At 45.2% G+C, this 11632-nt stretch overlaps 1 protein-coding gene across 1 annotated transcript in view; it reads right to left on the bottom strand.

Moving 5' to 3' along the window:
• LOC119165755 (uncharacterized) overlaps positions 1-11632 on the bottom strand; it is a 52347-nt gene that overhangs the window by 22314 nt on the left and 18401 nt on the right. The gene's annotated exons all lie outside the window — the stretch shown is intronic.

The raw sequence follows: 11632 nt of genomic DNA, 5'->3' as shown, positions 1-11632 counted from the left end.
CTTGTTTTGCGGTTGCATCTCGGGTATCAGCGGTGTCAGGAAGAGGAGGTTGCTCAGATCGCGTCCTGCTGTCTTCGTGGACTTGCTGGTGGTACGTGCTTGAACTTCGTAACAGATATGTCCAAGGGAAGATGCAGATGCTATGGCTTCGCAGCGAATCAAGGTTGAGAGCCTGCCGTATTGAGTGCAGTGATTCGAGGGTTATTGCATACCCACTACTGTCCTGCGCGCATTACGTACTAGGACTGATAGTAACCACAAATAATATCGATAAAACTTCCAGTATAAAAATAGGCAAATACAGAAAACTTCGCGCATGCAATTGAGAGCTACTTCTGAGTCACAACTATCAGGATATGAGGTATGGTTCCTAGTGTAAGTATAAACAGAACGCCTTAGAATCTTAAGGCCTTTTGTGTCGGTGTTGGACGTGGTTGGACAGGACGCCGATGAAGATCAAAGGGTCCCGGACACAGAGCGCTGGCCGAGAAAAAGACAGCCATAGTTGAGACCAACAAGAACACTCACGCAATTTTCTTTATCACCATGTACAGGCAAGGCCTCCTTAATAAAATTATGCCTGGAACGTGAGCCGCGAACACGGTGCCCTACTCCCATAATTTACCCACACCCTTCGGAAGCGATGGCCCCTGCGAACACAGCAATGCTCTCACAGTTGCCCCCGAGCACTCTTACAGCATGCCCCCGAGCAAGTGTGATGTCACGTGACTGAACGGTACAGTTATGTCACGTGACTGAGTGGTGCGGAGGCGAGCGCTCTCCCGCGGCGGCTGGTCACAACACAAGGCAGGAGGAATAGTCTCCGATATTGCGTGCTAGAAGGAGGTTCCCGATTCAGGAGAGAGCGACGTTCCAGGCATAGTTTTTTCCAGGAGGCCTTGGTACAGGCATTATATACAGAAGCAGTGTACCCCTTGAAGGCCAGTGAACCAGTTCGCAAACCGGAACCAAAACCACAGTACCACATCATTCCCCCCCCCCTCCCATTTGAATTCAAGAGCATGCAGATGTTCTGCCACAATAAAAATGGATAATTAAACCACCATGTACCATCTATTATGAATTTTCATAAAACCTTGACGTATGAATTTAATCATCTCTATTATTCTCAACAAAGATATTTCGCGACTACAATAAGATTTCACTGTTTTTTTTCTGAACGCCGAAAACATACATTATGATCGGAGCTGTTCGGGCATGTGTCCCTGATTTTCAGGGCCGAGATATACATAAACGCCAAACGCCGATGGTAATTTGCATATCATCAAACCATGTTAGTAATCTTGCGGTAACGTTGGTAGCATTCGCGTTGATGGTAAATAACTAATATTGACGCGCAAACTTAACAAATAATCAGTTGCTGTTACCCATCTGTTGTATTTCGTTTACCCAATTCTACGAGAAAGTAAACACACCAACGCTAATTTTGGCTTCAACGTTCAGAGAACAGTTATTTCATAGCGAAAATATTGTATACAGAGTTACCTTGTCTATCTTTAACAGTAATAGAATCCTTAATGTGTAGAACAACTAAACATTTTAGCATATAAAAAAGACATTCATATTTTTCTAGCAAAGCACTAAGAGACAAGGAGTCGAGGCTGCAACTGTACTCTGAAATTATGGTGCTCACAAGTTCTCCCGACATTGATTCCAGACTTTACACATGACCGTTTTCGGTGGCAGTATCCCTTCACCGAACAGAGAATACCACGTGTTGAATTATTGAAGGTACATATATACCCAACTTTTCTCAAACACCCAATAGATATACTAAATGCGAGAATAAACTTTATTTAATCTCCGACAGTTTTCTTCGGGCGAAGGCGTTTATACGAGGGTATAAAACACGGTTATAGAGTTCAAAATGATTCCCTGGACGCACTTGAGTACAGACGATAGAGCCGACTTTTATTCGTATCCCTATTTGAAACTACAATTGGGCAGATGCATGCTTGAGTTACTTACATAAGATTATTGTATATGATAATGATTCAGTCATTTAGAGCACCGGACGTGCACTGTATTTGAGCTGCTGAAGCAAAACAGATGAGCTACTGTTGAGGTTAAATGATGAACTGTTGAAAAAACAAAGAACAGCAGAGTGCAATATTTGAACTTTTTCCCAATAACTCATTGTAATATATATTCCTATACATACAACCGTTAGACGACCGTTTAAGTATTTTTCCTGAATCTAAATTTAAAATGTTTCTTTTTATTACCCGCTGGTCAAAATGGCCGATCCCCTTTGAGGGTAGAAGCCACATGTAAATTGTCAAGAAAAAAACCAGCAAACTGCCTTTGTCGCATTGTTTTATTTACCAGTGGCTCCTTGGGAAATGCCTAATAGTGGGTAGGAGCCTGTTTTAACGAGCAAACAAGCAAGCAGGCAATTCATCGGCTGAGATTATGAAGGAAAAGAAGCAGCCCACCATTTGCTTCGCAGGAAACGTACGTATGTTACCCACATGTAACGAATATTTGTTGTAGCTGCATAGATGCAGCGCTGAAGAGCGCAAATTAGCTACGGGACATGGAACAACATACACAGCATATGACAAGCACGAATTTGTTGGTTTTTTTTTTATCCCCCGCGTAATCTGCGGTCTCCTGCTTGCCATCGTAAACGAACTATCCTAGCAGCAAATTGCCCCACGTTTGTGGTGGTTTCGGCCGGCGACTCACCCAGAACCTCTCAGTGAAAAGGCCAAGACTTCGAGAGAAATGTAAACGGACGCTTTACTCGGCGTCTTTACTCAGCGAAAGCTAAGCTGCGACTAGTTCTTGTTCTTGTTGCCCTTTACTTGTGGCTCATACCCACTGTGGGGAATCGGCCAATCATTGAGTGGTCTTATAAAGTATTATTTTATTTTAGAGTAAAGGAACTTAAAAATTGAAAACGTTACAACTATTTCTGTTTGCAGCCGTTTACCGCGTGCACGGAGTGCGCCCGCGGTCGTCATCCTCTTTTACGAGCGCTCCCACAAGGGGCAATATCTACTCGAATATATGCGCGGCAGGAAAAATATTTTACATATGAACCAACCTACATGTATGTGCAACTATCTTTTTATCTTTTTTTTCAGTAGGATATATGTGCGTTCGACTTTTATACCTTGCGCTTATTATTATTTCCAAGTAGTACGTTATTATTCCCAAGTATGAAAACTATTTGCAAAGGTAAAAACTGATGAGATTTCTAAAGCATTTCCCTAAAACATCTCACGAGCCATGCAATTTTTCTTCTCACCTAATGTATTGAGCTTCATTCATTCGAAGTACTTAACAAGTTAGCATTTAGAAATGTTGAAGTCATGCCACAGCAAGCGGCAGGCAGATTTGAACTTCATCCGCTTTCACAGGTCGAATTTCCAATTGATAATATTTTCCCGTGAAACACCGTTTTCCCCACTGCAGACAACTGAATTCAGCCTACCCAGTCCGAAGATAAGAGCTGCTGAGGTACGTGTTGTAACGTTCTATAAACCTTTCAAACGTGGTACACCTAAGGAACTTTTGTAACAGAAACTTGCTCAAATAAAGCTCTGTTGGAACATGTAAACTTTCAACCTTCATCTCAGGCAGCAATAATAAATTGTTATTCATTATTAGATGTTAATTAACATGATTAAAAAAAAGGTCATCACATGACTAGAGATAACTATGATTATGCTTACAGCCCAAAAATATTGTGACAATTGAACCACTACTACTAGTGTAGACATATTTTTTCTCCTTCTGCGTCGTATAAAGTTTTTCTTAGAATTCGCACTATTTTATTGGAACTCTTTCAAATATTTTTGAGAATAAAGGAGCTCGATATATCATTGTATAGATGAGCCAATCGACAAGTCTTGCCATCTAGCGGACAAAGTAAGAAGGAGTGAGCTGAAAGCTTGCCCTTTGAGATGCGTAGCAGGCTCTGCATAGCGCACTCGTTGGTGATCATGAGTGCGGTGTTTGAAAAATCTATCCGTGGGCAGGCGAGCACGCTAGCTGCACCATCTATCGGGAAAACAGCAAAGCTTTGTACAGTGGCGCCTATAGAAGCGGTGCAGCTCTCGGGTGCCAAACCCTTGCTTTATTTTGGTTATTGTTTGCTGGCATTACAAATTATTTTTGCGCGAAGGATATGTCTGCTACTTAATTCCTTTTTACACGCCAACGCACAGGATGAGTTGCAACGTGAATGGAAGCACAAAGCATTGCGTTCATGAAGCAGCCGCTTTTGCGTGCCTGCCTTAGAAGGCGCCTCACGCTATTTGCATGTGTTGTTTTCTATGGTACGAATGTTTGTTTTAATGGGAAGACTGGTACAGTGTTTAATCAAAACCGTTATTTCCGAATGGCTAAAGGTGTAACGGCCGAAATATTCTCATGCACGTGCAACAGCTTCAGTGAGCAGCGTTATGTGTAGGAAGCCTTTCCGAATTCCGTTTGTTGTTCACCTTCTTGTGCTCATTTAGTTTACCGCCAAAACTACTACAATCTCATGAGTGCCTAGTCAAGACATATTCGTAACGTTTACCTTCTCTAAGAAATTACACGGAATAAACAAGTATTTATATTACACAGATTGTGATCAGAGTAGTGTGAGCAAAGCGCAAAATTTGCATGGAGCTGTGAAAAAATTTTTTTGCTAACCCAGTTGCATTCAAGTTATAATAATTCATAACATGTCAGAGAAAATATTTTTTATACAGTAAACAGTCTAGCTATGCACTACTCTTAGCACATCAAAGCTTTCCATTTTGAATGGGAAGCATTTCATTGTGAACCAAATGCATTTCGGGAGTTTCGAGCTACGTATTTTTTTTTTTTCTATTTCGCCGTCTGGGATGCTCTCGTGATGACCTCATAAACATGGTGGAGACCCAATCGGCATCAGAGGTGGTTCTCTTTGGCGCCACTGTTCTTAGCTTACGCTGTGATATTAGTTATTAGAGGAAACTAGTATGGGCCAGACATTTAGCGCGTAGACAGGATAACCGCTGGTCATTAAGGGTAACTAACTGGATCCACAAAGAAAGCAAGTGGGTTAGGGGAGACAGAAGGTTAGATGGGCAGGTGAGATTAAGACATTTGCGGGTATAAATCGGCATCAGCGAGCACAGGACCGAGCTGACTGGCGGAACATGGGAAAGGCCTTTGTCTATCAGTGGACGTAGTCAGGCTGATGATGATGATTATTATGTCGCATAAAAATGAACGCTTATGTCACAAACAACGTTTCTTTGTTGATATCATCTTGATCTCAGATGTGTCTTCGCTGATTGTGTCTCATTGAATCGCAGGACGCAATGTCGAAGACGAAGCCGGCATCCGTGTCATGCGCCACGTTTACGGAAGCTGCCTCCATTACATATCAAACTTCTCGACGCAGCTGTCATTTGAAACAATGCTGAATTCAGCTCGCGAGCAGCTAAAGCAATTGCGAGTACGCGGTGCCCAGAGTCACAAAGAGATCGTGGAGCATGTACTACGATCGTCGATCTTGTCTGAATATAAAACAATAATGGCCGTAAGGGTGTTCATCAACAATAATCCCTTGACGGTGAGCGTCTCCCCTGGTCGTTCACTTTTGCGTAAGCTGACCACGGCTGGTGACCGACTTGGAAGGGGCCTTAGAACGAATTCTCAAAGACGACCTGCCTACGATAGTAAACGCCAACGTCGCCTTTTTTGCCGACCCGGGGAGTAGATGCTTTGCAGAAGACAACGGCAATCAGGATTCAGCCGCTATACTCTGAAAGATTTCCAGAATGGCACCTTTCCCAACGTGGCGGTAAGGGACTGGGTGCAGGCTCTCAACGACACTCTGGAATGAGAGTACTGACTTGTTCGTTCCGCTGGCGCCACCTCCGCGACCGATGCTCAGTTCTTCGGGAATGCGTTGCGCAGTTTGGCCGACGCGAACGCTGTCGGGACGACTGCGCAGCAAGCGGCGTCACACCTAGACGCCGAGGTACTGTAAATTTAGTTTTACCAAGAACTGCTGCTGTCGGACCATGAAAAAAACAACGAAATTATGCGTTATTCTGACGGGATGAGGTCTCAGGCATTTGGAGCATTAATAATTGCAGACATTATCAACGTCAAACAAAGTGTTAAGCTTGATTTATATGTGGGGTTTAACGTACCGAAACCACCATATGATAATGAGAGATGCCGTAGTGAAGGGCTCCCGAAATTTTGACCACCTTGGGTTCTTTAACGTGCACCCAAATCTGAGCACACGGGCCTACAACATTGCGGCCTCCATCAGAAATGCAGCCTCCGCAGCCGGGATTCGAACACGCGACATGCGGGTCAGCAGCAGAGTACCTTAGCCACTAAACCACCGCAGCGGGGCCAGAGTGTTAAGCTTGTGCAAGCAAGCAGAAGCTAGAGCAAGCGTTACACGTTGCTGCCCGTAATGTTCTCGTGTGGCTTCCGGTTGCAATGTGGAGATCATCGGAGATAAACGTTGTTTCATTGTCACCAGCAGAGGTGTCCGAAGAAGTTATGGTGAGTGCATGCAGTTAGTCAACATAATTTTAATGCATAGCTAAGCGAATACTATGCCAGACCTTTGATCTTAACAACTATACTTGTGTTTTCTAACGATGATTCACTCGAACTAACTTGTGCAATAATTATTAACGCTCTCTGAGTGAAACATGATGCGCTCTCATTGCACGATGCATTACTTACATATGTCTCCAGAGCTCTGTTCACGAAGAGGAAGGTCTGTATGTCTGACACAAGGTCGCTCACAAGAGTATTGTGTGGAACATCATTGAATAGAATATTATCCTATTGCATCATACTTGTGAAAGCTTAAATCAAGCCTAAACATATCTGCAGAATCGTAACACAAATCATCGATTGCGTTCGACGAAAAAAGCGCTGAGACGCTGAAGTGTGCTTTATGTCTTTACTAGTTTGTACCGTCTTAAACTGTTTGAGACGATCGATCCGCAGAAGTGTTGTTTATTGTTATCGAAACATCCCACCTCTTATTGTCGGTCTGAATGAGATCGGTGGGGCACTGCGAAAACCATGTAAGCCCAGAACTTCAAGTGATCAAGAATAGATGTATACATACGACGACCCTTTTGTAAGAGCCAACTACTTTCCATGGAATCGCTTCACCCAAATGGCAGATTATTCATGACCGAAGACTCTGTCTTTTGTCTATCGTGTTAGTTACAGAGTCACTTCCCTGGCTGGGCACAAGCTTCTTCCGTAATTACTTCAATTTTTTACTGGTTTAGCTTGTCATACTCTTTCGAATTACACACCGATAGCTTAACCATGTACCTAAGCAACTCCGGGCACCAAAGTGCTACTGGCTTATAAATGCCCACCATTGGGAAGCTGCAATTTCGTGAGCTAATGACCGAGTCACCCATATACTTATAGTAAGCGCTTGCAACGCTAAGCAAAATTAGTTGGGCAAAGAAGCGGGCCTTGATATCTGCTACAAATACTTACATCTGCCAGAAAAGGGGGATTCGCCGATGGAAAAAACGGTCATAGGCACGATGAATACGATAGAAACCACAAAAGGCGTGCACTGCCGTCAGCGTCAAAGCGACCACGGCAGCTGCTCTGACAGGATACGGGGGGTGCACGTTAAAGAACCCCACACTGTAAACAGAAATAAGTCGAGATGGGAGTTAATGACCTTGTCCTCTAGCGCACGCCCCGATGGGAGTTTTATAAACACCGTCCGGAGGGAGTAAAAATTTACTCCCCATCAGTAGGGGGTTTTCGCATGGTGCCAGGAGGGGTTTTATTTACATCCATTGGGGAACTTCTTCGGGTCAGTATGGGAGTAAATTTTTTTCATCGACCGAGAAAAAAATTACGTCAGCAGCCGTACCATGCGCAACTTTAATTACTTTACATTTGATGCGCACAACAAAGATTACAGTACACAAACATTATCACAACGTTCACCTAATATCACAATACTCCCACTCACCACAGCTTGCCACACGCAGTGCACACCTGACATATAGTCACCGGGTATATATGGGCACCACATTCTTACCTCCCATGCAGCCCTGGTGAAAGCCTTTTTTCGCTAATAATTAAGCAATAAATACGCACGACGTAAGTATGAACTTGCGTTGGTCCAATGTAAGCACTTCAACACACATGCCTTTTATCCTAAGCCTGCCTAATATTCAATATTTTTCTACTATAGCGAAAACGTTTTATCAGTTCACGCTCTGTCGTACGGGCTCAATTTGCATTAGCAGTACTGTTTGTGGACCCGTAAAGTGCACTGAATCATACACAAAGTGGGCGCGGACTTGAATGAACACATTAACGAGGCACATTTAGCAGCTCGAGGGATCAACCGAGGTAGATCGCCGCTACCGCGTTCGACGACTAGGCCTCACTCACGAGTACGGCACGGTGATTCGATGAATGAGAGCTGGCGATCACAAAATGCTTGCTCATGTGCAGTTTACGTCTCGTTGTTTTTCCCATGCACAGAAATTGGTGTCCGCTATCCACGCAGTTTAAGCTACGGAGCGATAGACTTAAACGAATGCGATGGTTCGCAGTCGCTGTTCCCGTTGCACGCATGCCTTGCATGTCTAGCTCGCAGAGCTCGCCACGGTGGCCGGCGCGCAGTGCGAGCTCGATACGATGCCGACTTGATACCGACGCCATAGCGAGGCCTTCCTACCACTTAGATGTTGCAGCCAGTGAAATACCGGTGACCCTCCGAGAACTCACCATCAGCGCAGACGGGGCGAGCGCGTCGCCGGCGCAACTCTCACATCGGTTGCTGACCAGCCTGCCGTGGTCGAGCGAAGCCTACTTCAAACCGCTTCGAAGTTTTACGGTGCAATCGCTGACGATCTTACTCCGCCTCGTTCGGCGCTCGCCTTGTAGTTAGTCATTGACAGCTGCGGTCGCAAGGCGCAGAAGACTGTTATACATCCCAGCAGCCTTCATTTTTTGTGAAACACATTCTTTGCCCTGCCGGTGGTCGGTGCTAGCTCGTAGCGCTTGCCGCGGTGGCCGGCGCGCAGTGCGAGCTCGATACGATGCCGGCTTGATACCGACGGCATAGTGAGGCCTTCTTACCACTTAGATGTTATAGCCGGTGAAATACCGGTGACACTCCTAGAAGCCACTATCGGCGGAGACGGGGCGAGCGCGTCGCCGGCGCAACTCACAGACCGGTTGCCGGCCAGCCTGCCTAGTCGAGCGAAGCCTACTTCAGACCGCTTCGAAGTTTTTGACGGTGAAGCTCCAGGAGCAGCCGCTGACGATCGTAACAGCTTACTTTTGCTACCATTAATTTATTCTTCGAAGTTTTTTGTTACTCGGCCCTTTGAAGCGCGGCATTCACGACGTTTCGTTGAGGAATCAGACGGATGTGCACGTGGTTTAACGGTGCAAAATATATTGAAATGTTCACAGTAAATACCAACCGGTTGTTGCTATTCTTCGCTGCACTTATAATTTCGTTGCCTGTTGACTGATGCTTACACGGTTAGCCACACAAAGCAGATGTACCGACGTGCAAACATATGCCCGTACACACACACACACACACACACACACACACACACACACACACACACACACACATACACACACACACACACACACACACACACACACACACACACACACACACACACACACAAACACACGTCACGCCCAAAGAGGGTTTTAAAGCTCCTATATAGAGTTTGTAACCACGTGACCTGAAACTCCCTGGGGAGTTTAACAAGGTCATGTCGTTCATAAACTCTGTGATTAAGCAGGGGGCGTTTTACGATGACATGTGCCGAGTTCACTCCCTACCAGTAAGTAAATAATTGGGGCAGGGGAGTTTTCTGGGCTCATGTGCTGGAAAAACTCCCATCTCGCCTAACTTTTGCTTACAGTGCAGGTGGTCGAAATTTCCGGAGCCCTCCACTACGGCGTCTCTCATAATCATATGGTGGTTTTGGGACGTTAAACCCCACTTATCAATCAATCAATTACGTGACCACACGACGAAAGCGGTAGCGATTGCCACTGCACCGTGCTTTGACACTACGCTTGAAGCGTTTTCGCTTCCATTTTATATGAAAAGACCGTAAATTGTTAGCAACCGTGAGGGAACCATAGTGTTACCCTGCGTGTTTTTTTTTCGCCAGACTTCATGCATCCTCAGGCAAACGCGGCCACACCAAATTCTCGGCGAGATTTACGACGGAGGCGACAAGCCCGTTGGCTGAAACTGCATGCCGCTTCACTCACTAAGCGATCACTGCTTATCATCCTCGGGCTAACGCGGCAGCGAACACGGTGACAGCTTGTAACAGACGCCAGAAGTGATTTCACTGTCACGGTTCCTGCAGGGGTACTATCGCGGAGTGATGCCTTATGTGATATGCAAAGCTATTCCTATCGTCCAACACACGCAGCTGGCTGGTCGTGTTGATAACGCGAACGAACCGTCGCTCTGACTTCTGGTCACGCGCGAAAAACACAAAAAGCCTTGAAATCGGAAGTGCCATTATTCCACGATTGTTCCCTTTTGTGAGCGACTGTGCACATCCTTCTAAGTCGGAGCATGATGTCGCTAGAGGCGCCATGGGCACCATTATAGGTCTGGCAACAAACGCGTTTCTTCTTTTCTCTCGTTTGGTTTTGTAGACTTTGCCGACAAAGTCTGAAGACTTCACAGGTGTTTTCCATTACACAACACAATGCCAGCTCTAGCAGCGAGACACTCTAAGCTCACACGTTGGTTAAACTGAACAGTCTCGGATGCTACATATAGAAGCAATGTTTCGAGTATGCACAGACATGTACCACTTGCCCAAAGCAAGGTACCGAGGCGTGACCAGCAGCCTTGTTTACGATATGGCTCGCCGTAGCAGCACGGCGCCCCGCCATTATATGCGAGATTCCATGAGTGACAGGAACTGAACGAACTGCTTTCTTGACCAATGTAGATACAACTGGCAGCGAAGGCTCCATAGAAGACCATACGTTCAGAAAATGGCGGCTTATCATCTGCTCATGGGGCTTAGTGCCATCTCGGTGAGGAGGGAACACTTCCGATGGAACCAAAAATAAAGGACATGTGACGCAATAGCTGGTGATCGAGTGACGTCATTTTGTGTGCATGAGCGCGAACTTACTTCACATAGGCCCGTGATCGCTTAAGGCTCGCGCTATGGTGATCGCCGGCAAGTCTTCCGCGTGTGTGCTTCAAGTCAACGCAGCTAACCTAATACTGACTCATTACTAAAGCGTTATGTTGTCTATCGTTCAGTGTGCTATCGTTCACTTTGTCTCGGGTTTACAAGGCAACTTTGAACATTTAATCGACGTTTGTGGCATTTTCCGAATATGCAATTAGGCAACTAAAAGCGCATACTTGTCATATCTGTCGCATTGCTTATCTGTTTCAGACATACGGTGGTGCTTTAGCATGCACAATGATGATGTTCTTTACTTTTAACAGAAAAAAATGGTACCTATTCACGCCAAAATTATGACCCTTCAGATTTATTCAATGGTCATAATAACTCAAATTTATTACACTGCACACAATAGTGATAAGCACGAAAATATCTGCGGAAGCTACTTGCGATAG

The sequence above is a fragment of the Rhipicephalus microplus genome, chromosome 8 (genome assembly GCF_043290135.1).
Source record: "Rhipicephalus microplus isolate Deutch F79 chromosome 8, USDA_Rmic, whole genome shotgun sequence".
Lineage (NCBI taxonomy): Eukaryota > Metazoa > Arthropoda > Arachnida > Ixodida > Ixodidae > Rhipicephalus > Rhipicephalus microplus.
This window is presented reverse-complemented; position numbering and strand designations above follow the sequence as displayed.